Source organism: Sminthopsis crassicaudata, chromosome 2 (assembly GCF_048593235.1).
Source record: "Sminthopsis crassicaudata isolate SCR6 chromosome 2, ASM4859323v1, whole genome shotgun sequence".
Taxonomy (NCBI): domain Eukaryota; kingdom Metazoa; phylum Chordata; class Mammalia; order Dasyuromorphia; family Dasyuridae; genus Sminthopsis; species Sminthopsis crassicaudata.
This window is the reverse complement of record NC_133618.1, coordinates 461840025-461860623: the sequence shown is the minus strand read 5'-3', so window position 1 is coordinate 461860623 and position 20599 is coordinate 461840025. Positions and strand designations below refer to the sequence as shown.

Sequence of the window (20599 nt, the reverse complement as noted above, 5' to 3'; positions counted from 1 at the left end):
AAGGGTGCTGAGGGAGTCAAAAGAAGTCCTGGGTAGAATTGCTTCTTTCTGAGTGTTTGATGAAAAAGAGAAGGCATGGTGAACAGAATGTTATTTGTTGTTCAGTCATGTCTGACTCTATGTGACCCCAGAGACCATACTGCCCATGAGATTTTCTTGAAAAAGATAAAAAGATAGAAAAGGTTTGCTATATTATTTTCCACTGGATTAAGTAGTAAAAAGAGATCAAGTGACTTACCCAGAATCCCAGAACTAGTAAATGTCTGAGGTCGAATTGGAACTCTGGTCTTCTTGACTTTAAGCCCAGCAATCCATCCACTGAGCCACTTACTTCCCATCAACATAAAAAGTTGAGATAGAAAAAGAAGAGGGTAGAACTCACTATTTCTAATAATTAGAGTGGATAATAAGAGCACATTGACTTGGAGGGGATGTTAGTGGAATGGGTATCAAGTGAGCCTCACTCTTGCCTGAAACAATGGAGTTTTTTTTTTTGTTTTGTTTTTTTAAATACATTCACATTTTGGTGCAGAAATACAAGATCCTCAACAGAAAAACAAGCTAGATTATAGGAGAGGGGCTAGGAAAGGAAAAAGTATTCACATGTACAATAATTTCCCAATTCTGATAGAGGAATTAAAAAGGAGTAAAAAAGGAAATCAAAGCATGCAAGTGAAAGGTGATTCCCATCATTTGAGAAACAGTTAAATAAATTGTGGTATATAAATCTAATGGATATTAGTGCACTGTAAGAGGCAGAAAAAAGTCAATTTCAGAGAATCTTTAATAATAATAATTTCTTTAAAGTAAGGAGGACTTCTACAAGGATGACCAAATTGTAAGGAAAAAACAACTTTGAAAGACTTAAGAACTCTGATCCATGTAATGGCACCCACTCTAGAGAATATATGAAGGAGCATGATATCTGCCTTGTGACAGAGAAGTAATGGACTCAAAGTACGTAACAAGAGGTACAATATTGGACATGCTTAATGCAGGTTTGTATTGCTTTGTATGCATATTTGGTACAAGGTTCTCCACTATTACCCTCCCCCTCCATTTTTAATTGGGAGAGGGAAGAGAAGGCAAAGATGGTCATTTTTTAAGAATTCACAAAAACTACTCTGAAGGACTTATGATGAAGAATGCTAACATACCCAGAGAAAGAACTGAATTATGTCTGAATAACAGATTGAAGTTTACTTTTTTTTTAACTTTATTTTTCTTGAGGTATTGATTTATTTGTTTGTTTGTTTTGGTGGGTGAAGCTCTATGTTTTCTGTTGCAACATCACTTTTATGGAAATGTTTTGCAAAACTTCATATCTGCATTCTCAATAGGGAGAAGGGAAGGAAGAAAGAAAGAATCTGCAACTCAAAGTTTTAAAAAACAAATGTAAAAATTGTTTTATATGTAACTGAAAAAAATTAGTAAGAAAAAAATAAAAATTCACAGAAGGTGCATGACCCAGTCCTCTACCCCCAAAGAAATCAAAGAAAGAAAAAAGTGGGAAAAAAGATACCTCTGTACAAAAATATTTATAGTTCTTTTATGTGATGGAAATGAACTAGAAATCACAGAGCATATCCATAAACACAACAGAGCATAAAAAGAAGATTGTATATGAATCCATTAATTTCCATTTTATACTACTAGTTACTTAAAAAAAAATCTTACTTTCAAATTGGTCTGGCTGACATGGATTTCCTTCTGTTGCCCTATTTGCGTTTTATTTTTGGTTTGGCTCCTATTGGTTTTTAGTTAATTTTTCCTCCAATTAATATAAATCTATTTTCTTTGTCTCCTTATTCCCCATTTGGGGTGAGGGAAATGGGGAAAAACAAAGACATTGTAACAAATATGTATGGTACACAAAACAAATTATCTATGTTTGAAGAACATATGCCTCATTCTGCATTTTGAGTCTATCAGCTCTCTGTCAGGTGGTGTGCAGCATGTATGACCACTGTTCTGGAATAGTGGTCCATATTGTATAGATCAAACATCATTAAAAGGGTTTTTTTTGTTTTTTGTTTTGTCTTTACAATGCTGTTATTTAAATTGTTTTCCTGGTTCTGTTCACTTCATTCTGCATTAATTCATATAGGCCTTTTGGTGTTTAAGTTGGAAAAAGAGAAATTTTTAAAGAAATGTCTTGGTATATTATTATACTGATAAAGAAATAACCAAAGTCATTCCTTGGCCTACCTCATTTTACTTCAGAGTTCTTTCCTCTAGGCAATTCTCTATAGAGAAGACATTGGCTGTCATAAACAAGTGGTGGCTCTCAGTGATTGCACAAACATGAATTTATGTTTCTGAATGGCGTTGATAAAATCTTGCTGCCTACAAATTCCCTTAATTGGAGGGGAATAATGGAGCAATTGATAGTAATACTACTGAATTTGAAAATTTCAGTTTTGAAAACCTTAACCTGCCAGATTTTGAATTCTGTTTTTTTTTCCTCCCTGAGGCAATTGGGGTTAAGTGACTTGCCCAGGATCACATAGCTAGTATTAAGTGTCTGAGACCAGATTTGAACTTGGGTCCTTGACTTCAGGACTGGATAGAGATCCACTGGGCCATCTTAGCTGCTCCTAAATTCTTTTTAATTTCTATTCCCAAATGTTAATATCTCATCATGAATAATACTGCCTAGAATTAAAAGGCTTTGGCATTTTTACGAAAATGCCACTTCACCTGAGGATGATAATCATTTTTTTTTTTTTTATGAGAATGATTTAATAGGGGATCCCCTCTCCAAAAAACATGTTGAGAATCAATACCAGGAAAAAATGCCTTGGATTTAACTTTTGCCTTTTCTTTTCTTTTTTTTTTTTTTTTTTTTTTTTTAATAATCATTTTTTATTATGGCTTTTTATTTACAAGATATATGCATGGGTAATTTTTCAGCACTGCCAATTGCAAAACCTTCTGTTCCAATTTTCCCCCACCTTCCCCCTTCCCCCTCCCCCAGATGGTAGGTTGATCAATACATGATAAATATGTTAAAGTATAAATTAAATACCATATATATATATACATATCCATATAGTTATTTTGCTGTACAAGAAGAATCAGACTTTGAAATAATGTACAATTAACCTATGAAGGAAATAAAAAATGCAGGCAGACAAAAATAGAGAGATTGGAAATGCTATGCAGTGGTTCACACTCATCCCAGAGTTCTTTCACTGGGTGTAGCTGGTTCTATTCATTACTGAACAATTGGAACTGGTTTGAATCATCTCATTGTTGAAGAGGGCCACGTCCATCAGAATTGATCCTCATATAGTATTGTATTGAAGTATATAATGATCTGGTTCTGCTCATTTTCCTCAGCATTAGTGAGTCTCTCCAGGCCTTCCTAAAATCCTCCTGCCACTCATTTCTTACAGAACAATAATATTCCATAACATTCATATACCACAACTTTCAGCCATTCTCCAATTGATGGGCATCCACTCAGTTTCCAGTTCTAGCCACTACAAAGAGGGCTAACACAAACAGATAATAAATAAATAAAAAAGTATGTTGTGCAACTTCTATCCACTAGATTTAAAAGTCTTCTATTGTGCCATATCGGGGAGGCTATGGATTTTAGTCTTGCCACTGTAGTCATAAATATTTTTCCAAAATTCTTCATTAAAAATAATGCATTCTATAATTATGGTGTATATTTGATAAAGTTAAACTAATTTTGGGAGAATTATAAGTTGGAAAGGTTATGATCACTAAATCTGTTGTTGTTCACATGTTTCAGTCATATGTGACTCTGCCCTATTTGGCGTTTTCTTGGCAAAGATACATTTCCTTCTCCAGCTCATTTTAAAAATTATATAACCGAGGCAAATAGGGTTAAGTGATTTTCCCAGAGTGTCTATGGTCAAATTTGAACTCAGTTCTTCTTTCTTCCAGGCCCAGAACTCTATATATTACCTCTTTGCCCTAAGTTAGTTCCAATGAGAAAATTTCAGAGAAAATTCATCCTATGGAGCTAACTTGGAAAGACTTTCTTTGAGCTTAAAATTAGAGTTCTGAGGACTGATTCCATTGCCACCATTTGACACAAATCACTAAACTTTGTATTCATTCATAAGAACAGGAACATAGGACAAGTATGTCCTCAGAGGCTACATTTAGTTGCTTTCTTTTAAAATTAATTCATTCTTATATATATATATTGCTTAAAAAAAAACACCACAGAATCTTTTAAAATATGTTATTCCAGGTGTTTTATTCATTAAATGAATTATAATCATTTAGTTTTTTAAAACTTACTAATTTGATTCATTAGGAATAAAGCCAGAAATTTTAATTTCAAAATAATTCATATGCTTAATTTACATTGACTTTGCCTGGTAGAATTGTTTATACTGCTAATTTGTTTAGCCAACACTTTTCTTCAAAGTAAATTTTTGCCTAATTTATGTCCTAACTTCACAATCTCTAATTTAGCGGTTTTAGTTAATGCATTTTTTTACACACATAGCAAATATATGTGTATGGGCTTTAACATTAAATCTACATTTCATCAGTATAATTATACCATTCACCAAATCTCATTTTGTATTTGCCAAAAAATATTATCACATACAGGTCTACTTTATCTTTTCACATTTAACTAGGTTGGTCCTGAAGCAATGAACAAAATTCACCCATACTTGCAGCCCTTACAACTTGGCAGGACATATCAGAACTTATATTAACATGGTCAAGTCTGCTAAAATCCTATGTCAGGTCAACATAAATTGTGTAACAGGAAATGACATTTACACAGAAGGCCATTGATGGAATTTCCCATGTGGAAAAGACTGGGGAGCCTGCTTCCTAGAGAGTTATAATAACATGTAAGGGAAATCCCTGAGAATCTTTAGCATATCCAAACATCCTGCAACTGATTCTAATCTACTAACCATTGATAGCCCAAATACTGGACTTGGGGGCATTTTCAGAAAACCATAGACACCTCTGGATTCTTTCTCTTTTGTTGAGCCTAACATATGGCCTAAGGAAAACAGAACTCAATCCTTTGCCTGGCCTTTTATTCTTTTGTTTTAGGTAAAGGGATTGGAGACTACAATTTTGGGAATTTCCAACTGAGTTGTGCTGATGTACAGGCATCCCAAATCCAAGACAGGTTTTGTCATTATTCTGGCATTAATGCCTTCTGGAACTACCTTTGGGCCTACTGATAATTCAGACATTCTCATTCAGCAGTGGTGTTTCATCAGGAATAAACTTAGTGGGACCAATGTTATATTGAAATTATTGAAATTATGCTAGATCTGAGCTTGCTCTCCCCATACATTAAATTGATATGAGAGAGGGAGTCAATAAGGTGTTGAGGAGGATAATAGTCATATTTCTGTCCTTGCTATATCTTCATAATATCTTTTTGTAAAAGCTAATTGATGTTTATTGGTTACATGGAATAGTATTGCTAGTCACTCACTGATGATTATCAGTAAGGAAAATACCACTGATGGGAGCTATGATCAATGGTATTAGAGAAGAAACACCTTAACTTCTCAAGATGCTCTTAGAGCCCTGTGAGGTACTGTAGCTTCCTGACCTTGGGAGAATAGTTAGAGCAGTGAGAGCAAATTCAGATAGAACAGAGAGCCACTAAACCATACCCTGAGGTGCATATTGGCCTAGGAAACCACATATTAACTTTATGTTTTATTGTATTTTAATTTTGTTAAAATATTTTCTAATTACATTTTAATCTGGTTCTGTTCATACTCAGGAGTGTTGCTGAAGCAAGGCCATGTTTGTCATCTAGAGAGTACTTACAAAATTTTCTAAATAATAAACAAGTAACACACTTTAAATTAAAAGAGTATGTGATAACTTGTTTTATAGATGCAAAAATTGGGAAATCTGTATAATTTCTATTCAATGTACTTTTCCCCATAAGGTGTTCAGAAAGAGCTGGCAAATTCCTTGAAATATGATTATAGTTGTGCTAGATAAATCAGTTTGTCTTATTTTCAAATATTGACATTATCACAAAGGAAAACTTATGCTACCACATGTCAGCAGTGGATATGGATTTTACCTTCATAAATAAAAAAATTAATTGCTTGAAACCAGATTAATGCGATAATTTCATAGGTAGCCAATTGAATTCAGTTTCGCAAACCCTTACTAAGTATTACTACTCATTAGGCAGTATATTATAGGTTTGGAATAAGAGAACAAAAAAAAACCAAATCTAAATATATATGTACAAATTTGAATAATTTAAATAATTCCTGATTTCACTGATATGGGAATTCCTTGCCATAAATTATTCTAATTTTTCTTGGATTTCCCTTACTCATCAGACTCAAGACTCCTACTGATTTGAGTACAGTAATGAAGAAGAAAAGAGATAGGTTTTTTAACAATTTGTTCTTGTTGTGAAATCTGAGGGAAAATTATTAACTGATTGGCATCTTAAATTTCTATCATATTTCTCACTTTAAATCTCTTTCATTAACTTGAGGTTAGGTAGTCAAATATGATAGATGAGAAGAAATCTAAATACCTGAAATGATCATTAAAATAATCATATTTCAAGGAATTTGCCAGTTCTTTAGGATTATCTTATGGGGAAACATATACTAAATAAAAATTATAAAGATTTCCCAGTTTTTGCAGCTGTAAAACAAGCTATCAAATATTACTTTAATTTAAAGTGTGTTAACTTGTTTGTCATTTAGAAAAGTTTTGGAAGAAAACTATTTGGAGGGAAATGTTTTTGTGTGCTGACTACTTCCTTTGATTTGAGTCAAATCATTTTGTATTGTCATGCTTGGAAAATATAAAAGTTCTGGGAAACCATACAAAATCCACACATTTTCTTCTTTGAGACAGAACTGATTTCTTAGTTAACTATACCTAAGATAAGATGGTCCATGATCTTGTAAACAATATTTTCAAGCTAACAAGGGTGACTAAATGAAAGAGCTTCTTGGTTTATTTCATATTGGAAGTTCGAGATATCACTGCTGTTTGTCTCCCTTAACTGAGTCTTTGGCTTGAAGTTGCAGCTATGTATAATGTCTGTGCCCTACTATAATACTTATGCAGTTTTTATATCTTTCTGAAATCCTGACATTTAACCAACTCCAAGGCTTCAAAATTCTACATGGTTGGTAATAATCACAGAAACTACAAACACAATCCTTTTTTTTTTCTTCAAAAACAATGACTATTATTTCAGTACTTTCATTGGACCTTGATCTTTTCATTGTGTTTACTCCCCTTAGTCTCATTACAATGGCCAGCTGATCTTTTTCAGTTATCTGTTTCTTTGATGATCTTTCACACTATTTAATAGGTACAATTCCTTGTAATGTGCTTTTAATCTTTTTCTGTAGATAATCATAGTAGACAATCATACTCTGAGAAATCCATAATTTTGATTCTTTGATGAGTATAGTATTTGTAACTATTCACATATGCACATACACACATGAGATGCAGGGTGTCTAATATGCATATATTATACAAATTAATTAATAGTTAATACATGCAAATATTTTTATTCCATTACATTATGTGATACTATAATCATCTATATATGGTTTTATATTGTGTGTATATATGTGTGTGTATATGTATAGCATTATAGGAATAATATTGCTGTTAAAAAGATAGGATTTCTGGAAAGATTTACATGAACTGATACTGAGAGAAATAAGAAAAACCAGGAATACTTTGTACACAATAACAGCAAGAATGTGTGATGATCAACTATGAAAGAATTGGTCCTTCGTATTGATTCAAAGCAATCACAATACATTTTGGACAGAAAATGCCATTTGTATCCAGAAAAAGAACTATGGAGAATGAATATAAATTAACACATGCTAAGTTCATTTCTTTTTTTTCCCCCCTCTCCCATGGTTTTTCCCTTTTGCTCTGATTTTTCTCTCCCAACATGATTCATAAAGCAATGTGTATTAAAAATAAACAAATATTTTTTAAAAAGAAAAAAAAAGATTGGATTTAATTTTATTATGTTATGTGGGAATAATGAAGGATTTATTTAAGGGAGTTTGAGAGAAAAGCATTTCTCTAGTATTTTTTTTCCCTTTGGGCCCAATTTGCCAAACTACTTGATTAATTCTTCATACCTTTTCCTCTAGATGGAAGACAAGATTCCTAATGTTGCATGGAAAAGATGCCAAACCTCAGATTATATTATGGACATGCAGATTATATCCAAATAAATAATTATAGCAAATAAAATACAAGATATTTTGAAAAAAATATACTCCCCCCCTTAATTTATGAACTACAACTTTATCTGTACACCATCAACCTAGTATGTCATTGGTAGGAAGACCATTATATAGAAGTATCTACTCTTTTGTACAATACATTTCATATTAATGGTCAAGTTCATCAGAATTTATGTCAGTTGAATCATAGATCATTTAGAGCAAGAAAGAATAATGGAGATCACCTACTATAATTCTTCATTTTATTTTTGATGTATTTTAAAATATTCTTTATGCTTTTTGCTCTTATATTACAATTATTTCATAATCTGCTAGCCCCCACTCCCCATTGAACCCTTCCCTATAACAAAAATAAATAGCAAAATTAACTCATACATGAACTGGTATAATAGCATATAAAACATTTGATATCCAGGATGATATATATGACCTTAGGCCAGTCAGTTTATCTCTATAGACCTTAGTTTTCTCCCCTCTAAAATGAAGTGGTTGCAAGGAGAGCAAAGAAAAAACCAAAAGGATAATTAATATATGCCTACATACTCCAAGTTGCATTTTTGTATGGTAACAAAAAAGTGGGTACCTATTAGTTGGGGAATGACTATATGTAATATTATGTGCATGTAAAAGAATATGGCACAGTAAGAAATGCCAACAATGTAAATTTTAGAGAAACCTAGAAAGACTTGAAAAAATTGATACAGAATGAAGTTAGCAGAACCAGGGGGAAAAAAAATCAGTCTCAAAACATAGCTGAAATATACTTCATTCTGGATATCAGATGTTTTATATACTATTAGACCCAGTGTACTATCTCTCAAGTACACTACTAAGGTCTAAGGCTTTTTTTTTTTTAAGTGTTTTCTTTTTGGGGGGGATCTGCAAATAACTTAGATAAATCATTTGAGTTCTCCAGATCTAACTTTCCTCAAAATAAATAAATAAATAAAGTTTTCCCATAATAATTGTAACTTACCTAGTATCTTTTGGGCCCTACCCTTTGAAGGCATGGGCATTCTTTTACCAATACAGATAGCACATTTTCTGTAATTTCCAGTCAGAATTGCCTGCAGTACTGCAAAGTTAAAGAGATTTACCCAGTACCCACAGTAAGTTAGAATGTCAAAGCACAGCACAATAAGATTTACAAATTACAAATTGTTTTATATGTATCATCTCATTTGAAGCTCATAAGAAACTGTGGTATGGTGAGATTTAGCAGTTTTCCTAATTACATTACTGGTGTCAGAGGTGTGATTGTTCTGAATCAAGGCCATAACTCAATCTATCTGTAGGCTTGACTATATAATAATCATAAAATCAAAAGCTCATTGATCTTGTGTTGGAAGTGAACTCACATTATCTCTCTCAGATAACAGATGAGGGAACGGAGGCTCAGAGAGTTTAAGTGACTTGTCTGAGGTCTTACAGCAAGTAAACATCAGAAATGGAATTTGAACCAAGTCCTCTGATTTAATATCCATTCCCAAAGTCCTTCCCTAATATTGTCTTCTAAGTTTCTCTTTGCAGTTCTAAAATTACATGATTTTCCAAGCAACTACTTCCCAGTGCCAACAAAATATATCAACCAACCAATTACTAAACATTTATTAATTCCTACTATGTGCCAAACATTGTGCTAAGCACTGGAGCTACAAAAAAAGAAGCAAAAGATATTTCCTGCCTTCAAGGAATTTACATTCTAATGGGGGAGATGACATGTAAACAAATATATACAAAGCAAGATATTTTTTTTTTTGCTTTTTTTAATTAAATTTTTTTAAAATTAATTTTATAATTATAACTTTTTTTTTTGACAGTACATATGCATGGGTAATTTTTTACAACATTATCCCTTGCACTCACTTCTGTTCTGAATTTTCCCCTCCTTCCCTCCACCCCAACCCCTAGATGGCAGGCATTCCCATACATATTAAATATGTTATAGTATATCCTAGATACAATATATGTGTGCAGAACCGAATTTCTTGTTGCACAGGAAGAATTGGATTCAGAAGGTAAAAATAACTTGGGAAGAAAAACAAAAGTGCAAACAGTTTACACTCATTTCCCAGTGTCCCTTCTCTGGGTGTAGCTGATTCTGTCCACCATTGATCAATTGAAACTGAATTAGAGCTTTTCTTTCTTGAAGATATTCACTTCCATCAGAATACATCTTTATACAGTATTGTTGTTAAAGTATATAATAATCTCCTGGTTCTGTTTATTTCACTCAGCATCAGTTCATGTAAGTTTCTTCAGGCCTCTCTGAAATTATCCTGCTGGTCATTTCTTACAGAATAATAATATTCCATAACATTCATATACCACAATTTACCCAATCATTCTCCAATTGATGGGCTTCCATTCATTTTCCAGTTTCTAGCCACTGCAAAAAGGGCTGCCACAAACATTTTGGCACATACAGGTCCCTCTCCCTTCTTTAGTATTTCTTTGGGCAAAGCAAGCTTTATTCAGGATAAATAGTGATGGGTGTGAATCCAGAGACTGTCGAACTCTCCTTTGAAAGAGGCCCCACCCTTCAGAGCAGTTAAGTGGTCTCATTCAATTGGAGATTAGTCTGGGACCACTCCCAATAGATCAACTTCTAAGATAAGCTTATTCTTTTTTATCAGAGATCTAAGTCCTGGGCATTGACAACATTGATGGAATCTCATTCATTTGTGAATAGCAGCCCAAGCCTCAGATAGCTAATAAAAGACAACTCTGAACCCCGAATCTTTGTAGAAGTCCGAAACAGGATTATGCTTGCCAAGGAAGCTCTCTTCTTGGAAAAGCTGCCTGCCAGGACTCTTGCCCACTGCGGAAGATATTCTCTTCTCAGTATTAACCCTTGTTATATCCCTGACAGGACCTTACTCATTAAGAAGTCTGTCTTCTTTACATGAACTGATGCTGAGTGAAATGAGCAGGACCAGAAGATCATTCTATACTTCAACAACAATACTATATGATGATCAATTCTGATGGATGTGGCTCTCTTCAACAATGAGAGGATCCAAATCAGTTCTAATACAGCAGTAATGAATTGAATCAGTTATACCCAGAGAAAGAACTCTGGGAGATGACTATGAACCACTACATAAAATTCCCAATCCCTCTATTTTTGTCTGCCTGCATTTTTTATTTCCTTCACAGGCTAATTAATTATACACTATTTCAAAGTCCAATTCTTTTTGTACAGCAAAACAACTGTTTGGACTTGTATACATATATTGTATTTAATTTATATTTTCACATATTTAACATGTATTGGTCAACCTGCCATCTGGGGGTGGGGGGAAGGAGGGGAAAAATTAGAACAAAAGGTTTGGCAATTGTCAATGTTGTAAAATTACCCATGCATATATCTGGTAAATAAAAACTATTTAAAAAAAAAAAAAAAAAAAAAAAAAAAGAAGTTTGTCTTCCTAGCAAAGCTGGCTTCTCAGTGTCAACAATAAAATTCTGTTTTATCAGTCAGACTTTTCGGGTTTGTGAATTTTTTCTCATTAGACCAGTGCTGACCAGAGGGGATTCCCCACCTCAATTCTCAACCACTAGCCTCTCATCATTTGCTCCTCATCAATAGGAAACAATTAACAATTAAGAAAGGCACTAGAATTAAGAGGGGTTGGGGAAAACTTCCCATAAAAGATGAAACTTTAGTTGGAATTGAAAGGAAGTCAGGGAGGTGAAGTTGGAGTGGAGAAGGGAAGAGTATTCTAAATATGGGGGACAGCCAGAGAAAAGACCTGATGAAAATTTCAGTTTTGAATTTGAAGCTTTCTATAATCTGGGATACTACCACATCTATTCAAATTTATCTCTTTTTTCCTCCACACAAACATTCTTCTTCAACGAAACTTAGCTATTTTCTTTAGATTTGCCATAGAAAAACTTATCTAAGTTTTATGTGTTTCACCTGCAATTAATTTCACTGTTTTAAAAACTCACTATTACATCAGTGTGAGTCTTTCTGTTGAGGTGTGAGAAATGAGGGATAATAGATAGCTACCCTAACATCAATGGGGTCCCCAGGCTGGTGGTGTAGGTTTTTGCAAAAGAATTCACAATCCCAATCTCCAGGCCAGGTTTCAAGGTTTTTGGGAGAAAAAAAAAAAAAAAAAAGTTTATTACACTGAAAATAGTGGGCTCTTCCAGACAGGAATAAGCAAAAGTTTGGGACACAGAGTCATTTTTTATTAACTTTCTATGGTTTGGAGCTGGGAAGCGATTAAGGCTGTTTCTTTTTCTTTTTTTTTTTTTTTATTGAAATATTTTTTAAAATTAAAACTTTTTATTTACAAAACATATACATGGGTAATTTTTCCAATATTGACCCTTGCAAAACCTTTTATTCCAAAATTTTCCCCTTCTTCCCCCTTCCTTTCTCCTATAGCTGGCAGGTAGTCCAATACATGTTAAATATGTTGAAATACATGTTAGATCCAATTATGTATATATATTTATACAGTTATCTTGCTGCACAAGAAAAATCAGATCAAGAAGTAAGAAAAATAAAAAACTGAGAAAGAAAACAAAATGCATTTTTTGATTTCCTTCACAGACTAATTATACACTATTTCAAAGTCAGATTATTTTTGTACAGCAAAATAAGTGTTTAGACATGTATACATGTATTGTATTTAATTTATACTTAAACATAAGTAACATGTATTGGTCAACCTGCCATCTGAGGGAGGGAAGTGGGGGGAAGGAGGGGAAAAATTGGAACAAACGGCTTGGCAATTGTCAATGATGTAAAATTACCCATGCATATATCTTGTAAATAAAAAGGCATAATAAAAAAAGAAAAGAAAAGAAAAAGAACAACACACACACACATACACACACACAAACAGCAACTTTAAAAAAAAAGAAAAAAAGAAAACAAAATGCAAGCAAATAACAACAGAAAGAGTGAGAATGTTATGTTGTGGTCCACACTCGGTTCCCACAGTTTTCTCTCTGGGTATAGATGGCTCTCTTCATCACTGAATAAGTGAAACTGGTTTGAATCATCTCATTGTTGAAGAGAGCCACGTCCACCAGAATTGATCATCTTATAATCTTGCTGTTGCTATATACAATGATCTCCTGGTTCTGCTCATTTCACTTAGCATCAGTTCATGTAAGTCTCTCCAAGCCTCTCTGAAATCATCCTCTTGATCATTTCTTATAGAACAATCATGTTCCATAACATTCATATACCATAATTTATTCAACCATTCTCTAATTATGGACATACATTCAGATTCCAGTTTCTTGCCACTAAAAAAAAGGCTGCCACAAACATTTTTGCACATGTGGGTCTCTTTCCCTTCTTTAACATCTCTTTGGGATATAAGTCCAGTAATAACACTGCTGGCTCAAAAGGTATGCACAGTTTGATAACTTTGAACATAGTTCCAAACTGCTCTCCATAATGGTTGGATCCATTCACAATTCCACCAACAATGTATCAGTGTCCCAGTTTTCCCATATTCCCTTCAATGTTCATCATTATCTTTTCCTGTCATCTTAGCCAATCTGACAGGTGTGTAGTAGTATCTCAAAGGGGCCTTAATTTGCATTTCTCTGATCAAAAGTGATTTGGAGCACCTTTTCATATGATTAGAAATAGTTTCAATTTCTTCATCTGAAAAATGTTCATATCCTTTGACCATTTATCAATTGGAGAACGGTTTAATTTCTTATCAGTTTAAGTCAATTCTCTATATATGTTGGAAATAAGGCCTTTATCAGGCCTTTGGATGTAAAAATGTGTTCCCATGTTATTGCTTTCCTTCTAATCTTGTCTGCATTAGTTTTGTTTGTACAAAAACTTTTTAACTTAATATAATCAAAATTATCTATTTTGTGATCAGTAATGATCTCTAATTCTTCTTTGGTAACAATTCCTTCCTCCTCCACAGATCTGAAAGGTAAACTATGCTATGTTCTTCTAATTTGTTTATAATATCATTCTTTATGTCTAGATCATGAACCCATTTCCACCTTATCTTGGTATAAGGTGTTAGGTGTGGGTCTATGCCTAGTTTCTGCCATACTAGTTTCCAATTTTCCCAGAAGTTTTTGTCAAATAGTGAATTCTTATCCCAAAAGGTTGGGTGTTATGATTCTTACAAGGTACTAAGATAGTGGAATTGATAAAGACAATAATTATCTAATTTAGCATGGTTCATTTTGATTGATCTGATCCTACAAGGAGTTGTTATGGGCCAGAACTTGAAACAAGCTACTAAGTGGAATTGAGGAGACAATGGTTAAATCTAATTTAGCATTGATTTAATCCTACAACAAATAATGGTTTTCTAGTGATGTAATGATTGAAGTATACTCAGTGTGCAGCATATAAGCAAGAAGCTCTCAGGACCAAGGAGAACTCTGGGAGATTGAGAAACCAGGATTCAGTTGGACAGAACTGAGGAAGACAGAGAAGTGGTGGCAGGCTGTCCTGTGGAGAACACTGAAACCAAGATCCGTAAGGCCTCCAGAAAAGCTAGCTGAGCCCCAAGTGAAGGAAAGAGAAAATAAAGGATTTGGACTTTAACTCCTGGCTGCATTTGAGGTGATTATTACACTGAACTGAAACTAAGGTTGCCTCCAGAAGCTCCCCAAGAAACCTGCTCCCAGAGAACATTATATTCTAGAGAAGAACATTACAGAGGGGCCTTTAGGTTTGTCAAATAGTAGATTGTTATAGTCATTGCTATTTTGTTCTGTGAACCTAACCTATCCCACTGATCAACTTCTGTATTTCTTAGAGAATGGTTTTGATCATATAGTTTTAGATCTGGTACAGTTTAGATCACCTTCATTTGCTTTTCTCTTCATTAATTCCTTTGAAATTCTTGACGTTTTGTTCTTCCAGATGGATTTTGTTGTTATTTTTTTCTAGGTCAGTAACATAGTTTCTTGGAAGTTTGATTTGTATAGCACTAAATAAATGATTAGTTTAGGGAGTATTGTCATCTTAATTATATTCGCTCAACCTATCCAAGAGTACTTGATATTTTTCCAGTTGCTTAGATCTGAGTTTATTTGTGTGGAAAGTGTTTTGTAGTTTTGTTCATATAATTCCTGATTTTCCCTTAGCAGATAGATTCCCAAATATTTTATGTTATCAACAGTTATTTTAAATGGAATTTCTCTTTGTATCTCTTACTGTTGGATTTTGTTAGTGATGTATAAAAATGCTGATGATTTATGTGGATTTATTTTGTATCCTGCAACCTTGCTAAAGTTGTAGATTATTTCTGATAGTTTTTTAGTTGATACTCTAGGGTTTTCTAAGTATTCCATCACATTAGAATGACAATTTGGCTTTCTCTTTACCTACCCTAATTCCTTTAATCTCTTTTTATTCTCTTACTGCCAAAGCTAACATTTCTAATACAATATTGAATAGTAATGGGGGGGGGGCAGCTAGATGGTGCAATGGATAGAGCACCAGCCTTGAATTCAGGAGGATCTGAGTTCAAATCTGTTCTCTTAATACTTTCTAGCTGTGTGACCCTGGGCAAGTCACTTAACCCCAGCCTCAGGGGGAAAAAAAAAAAAAGAATAGTAATGGTGATAGTGGGCAACCTTGTTTCACCTCAGATATTATTGGGAATGGTTCTAGTTTATCCCCATTACATATAATGCTTGTTGATGGTTTTAAATAGGTGCTACTGATTGTAAGGAAAAGTCCATTTATTCCTATATTCTCTAGTGTTTTTATTAGGAATGGGTGTTAGATTTTATTAAATGCTTTTTTTGCATCTATTGAGATAATTATATGGTTTTTGTTAATTTGGTTATTGATATAGTCAATTATGCTAATAGTTTTCCAGCCCTGCATTCCTGGTAGAAATCCTACTTAATCATGGTGTATTAGCCTGGGGATGATTCTCTGTAATCTCTTTGCATCAATATTCATTAGGGAGATTGGTCTATAATTTTCTTTCTCTGTTTTCATCCTACCTGGTTTAGGTATCAGTATCATGTTTGTATCATAAAAGGAATTTCGTAGTAGTCCTTCATTCTCTATTTTTTCAAATAGTTTATATGGCATTGGAGTTAGTTGTTCTTTAAATGTTTGGTTGAATTCACATGTAAATCCATCTGGTCCTGGGGATTTTTCCATAGGGAATTGATTAATAGCTTGTTCTATTTCTTTTTATAAAATGGGATTATTTAAATAATTTACTTCCTCCTCTGTTAATCCAGCAATCTATATTTTTGTAGGTATTCCTCCATTTTATTAAGGTTTTCAAATTTGTTGGCATTAAAGTTGGACAAAGTAACTCCTAATAATTGGTCTAATTTCCTCTTCATTGGTGGATTGTTCTCCCTTTTCATTTTTGAGATTAACAATTTGATTTTCCTCTTTCCTTTTTCTAATCAAATTAACTAAAGGTTTATCTAATTTTTTTGTTTTTTTTTCATAAAATCAATTCTTAGTTCTAGTTATTAATTCCATCATTTTTTTAGTTTCAATTTTATTGAGCTCTCCTTTTATTTTTAGAATTACAAGTTTGGTATTTGATTGGGGGATTTTAATTTGCTCATTTTCTAGCTTTTTTAGTTGCAAGCCCAATTCATTGATCTTATCTTTCTCTATTTTATGCAAGTAAGCATCTAGAGATATAAAATTTCCCCTTATTACCTCTTTGGCTGCATTGTACAAATTTTGGTATGTTCTCTCATTATTGTCATTCTCTTGGATGAATTTACTGATTGTGTCTATGATTTCCTGTTTCACCCATTCATTCTTTAGGATGAAGTTATTTAGTTTCCAATTGCTTTTTGGTCTATTCTCCCCTGGATTTTTATTGAATATAATTTTTATTGCATCATGATCTGAAAAAAATGCATTTGCTATTTCTGCCTTTCTGCATTTGATTTTGAGATCTTTATGTCTTATGAAATGGTCAATTTTTTTTTATAGGTTCCCTGAACTGCCAAGAAGAAAGTGTATTCCTTTCTGTCTCCATTCAATTTTCTCCAAAGATCTATCATATCTAGCTTTTCTAGTATATTTACTTCTTTAACTTCTTTTTTATTTATTTTGTGGTTTGATTTATCTAGTTTTGAGAGAGCAAGGTTGAAATTTCAAGGTTGAAATGCTCTTTTTTTCAGCATGGATTTCAGGGAGTCCAATAATCCTTAGATTGTCTCTCCTAGATCTGTTTTCTAGGTTGGTTGTTTTTCCAATTATGCATTTTACAGTTTTTTTCAATTTTTTCATTTTTTTGGTTTTGTTTGACTACTTCTTGTTGTCTCATTGAGTCATTCGTTTCCATTTGTTCAGTTCTGAATTTTAGTGAATTATTTTCTTCATTTACTTTTTATTTCTTTTTGTATATTTCCAATTGAGTTTTTAAATGTTCTATTTCTATTATTTTCTATTTCACAAATTCTGTTTTTCTGGGAGCTGTTTTCTTTTTCCATTTCACAAATTCTGTTTTTTAAGGAATCATTTTCTTTTTCTGTTTCACAAATTCTGTTTTTCTGGGAGCTGTTTTCTTTTTCCATTTTATCAAATCTTTCTTTTAATGAGTTATATATCTTTTCCAAACCCTCTTGCAACATTTTCATTTCCTTTCCCCAATTTTTCTTCCAGCTCTCTTTTAAGATCCTTTTTAATTTCTCCTAGGAGAGCCTTGTGTGATAGAGATCAGATTATATCACATTTTTGGGACTCCATCTGGAGATGATCTGCCTTTAGTCTCCTCAGGATTGAAATCTGTTCTTTTCTTTCACCATAAAAGCTGAAAATCATCAGAGTTCTCTCTCTTTTTTTTTTTTTTTTTTTTTAAATGAGTAAAAAAGTAAAGTTAAGGTCTGTTTTTAGGGCAGGGGAGGTTTTCCAAGCTTCCTCTATAAGCAGTGGCTTCCTCTATAAGCGGCCTGGCTGTGCTGGGTCAGTGCTGATTCACTCCCAGTGCTGTGTGGGCATAGCCAGGTCCTGTGAGACTCTGGCATTTCAGGGTTCACTATTTACTTTTATGTTTGCATTGGATGCTTTATAATTTCTCTGCTGATCTACGGGCTTGCAACCACGGCAAAGTAGCCACCACTGCTATAGATTCCCCCCAAAGCTCCAGAGCTTTGGGCATGGTTTTTGAAGACCCAGGCTTATTTCTATGAGATATGTTATTAGATGCATTAGTATAAGTATGATAATTAATAGCCTTTTACTATATGTCCTGGGTTCCCAAGTAGGCTAAATTCCTTGAAGGGAGAGACCATATCTTATTCCTTTTTTTTTTTTTTTTTTATCCCTAAGGCATAACACTATAGCCAGCATATTTGCCTTCATGAAACTTCAATCTAATGGGGCATCAGACATAGAGAAATAGTCTGAATATAACAACTCTGTTTATTAAGGGCATTAGAGTTGCTCTTCCCCCCCCCCCCCCATGTGGTATAGGCTAGGTAGTAATTCAATAGGCATAGCGAAGCAGGGAGAGTATTCCAGGAACAGGAATTAGCATAAATAAAAGCACAGGCTTGTACAATAAGGAGTGGGGGAGGGAGGGAGAATAGGTAATACATCAGTATGAAGGGCTGGGGAAGGGTGAGAGGTATAGAATGAGGAGAAGTATGTGTGTGCTCTGAAAGAAGAATATGAGAGAGAGAGAGACAGAGATAAAGACAGAGATTATAGCTAGATAGGTTAAAGAAAGCCTGGTGAACTCTGTATTCTGTTCAGTTAATTATATTGCCAAGATGGTACTGATTAATATGGGCAAAGGTGGAAGCTTTGCCAAATGAAAAGAAACAGACATATTCAGTCAAGGAGAACATGCATTTAATTTGATAATAGTACCAAGTCACTTATTTGGGGGATGTTTTAGAACATACAGGACAACACTTCCCAGCTGAAACTGTGCTGACATAATGCATTCCTTCAATGGGCAGTTCTGACCCACATACCATCTTGCACATCTGCAAATATTGCACTTCTTGACTACTGGGTAGGAACCAAACAAATACTGTTCTCTGGATGTACACTGCCCCCACTCTCCCCTCTTGCCATTACCTTTAGAAGCTTGCCAAACTAGCATGCTGAATCTCCCCACTCTCATTTTTCTGACACATTTTCTAAATGAGCTGTTGTTATCTTTAATCACCACAGCTAGATTGCCTAGCTTTTACTGAAATAAATAAAACTGTTTTTTTCTAGTCAGTTAAAGGAGATGAGACTTCTACTAGACAAGAATAAAGACATTAAGGGTGGTCTATTAAGGTCCTTCTTTACTAGAACTAATAACTTTGGGGTAATTTAAGCAAAGTGAATGGAATTCAGTAGTAATATGAATGCTAATAGAAACTATTTGAAATTGGAGAGACCTTTAAATTCTAGAAGGGGACCAGACCATTGTTAGCTGTAACAGAAAGCAAAAATAACATTTGAATTTCTTTTAGTATTAGATTGTGAAATCCTTGGCCAGAAGGAATGGTTGTTTTGCTTCTTTGCATTTCCAGAACTTAGCCTAGAGAAATATTGATTAGTTGATAGATTAATTTAGTAAAAGAGAAAGAAAAAGATGTTATCTTTATTGTCCAGAAAAGATCAATCTCCATTGTTGAGGTAAAAAAGAAGACTTGTGAGCTGGTCCAATCCTATATTCTCATTGAAAAGAACAATATCTTGAGTTCCAATATGAGAGGTAAAAACACATTTCTATGTTTCATGTATATTTAGGATAAAATAAAATATTCTTCATGGAAATGTGATATTGCAAACTAATATTATATAAATTATATAAATGCTAGTTGTTATTATATAATATTAAAGCTAAAAGAGACTTTGGAACATAAGATATTAGGGATAGGTATTAAAATCAAGGAACAGATATTTGAAATCACTTAGTTCCTCACACAGATACACACACACACACACACACACACACACATTTTATGGATGGGAATAGTTGTCCTTTGCATTGATAGGAATATTGAGTCTTTAAGTGAGGAAGTAATGGAATTAAAAGATTTAGAGCTGAAAAAATTAAGTCCCATCTCTTTACTTGACACAAATGAAAAATCTAGTGGTCAGAGAAATATAATTAGTTGCCAAATGTCACATAGGTAACATTTATAGCAAAGTCAAAATTCAGATTTAGATCCTCTGCCTCCAGATCCAGATATTTTCTCTAAAATGGTGGAGATTTGGCTAGGTTATCTGTAAGGTTCCTTCCAACTTTACGTATGTTGTAAATCCAGTTGTCATTCATCTAAAATTTAATGTCTTGATAACTATTTGATCATGGAAATCAGTAGGGCTTTTACTCACAACTTGTGATTGCCAGTTTTTAAGGTTGTTGACCTTAGATGTAAATTGCTTTATGTCAGGAATTCCTACC

General features: G+C 33.5%; 1 long non-coding RNA gene across 1 annotated transcript in view; it reads left to right on the top strand.

Moving 5' to 3' along the window:
* Window positions 1–888: 888 nt before the first annotated feature.
* Window positions 889–20599, top strand: part of LOC141557374 (uncharacterized) — a 31326-nt gene continuing 11615 nt past the window's right edge. The window contains exon 1 of the long non-coding RNA XR_012486774.1: window positions 889–998. This is a non-coding gene — a long non-coding RNA (uncharacterized LOC141557374). The remainder of the gene's footprint in view (window positions 999–20599) is intronic.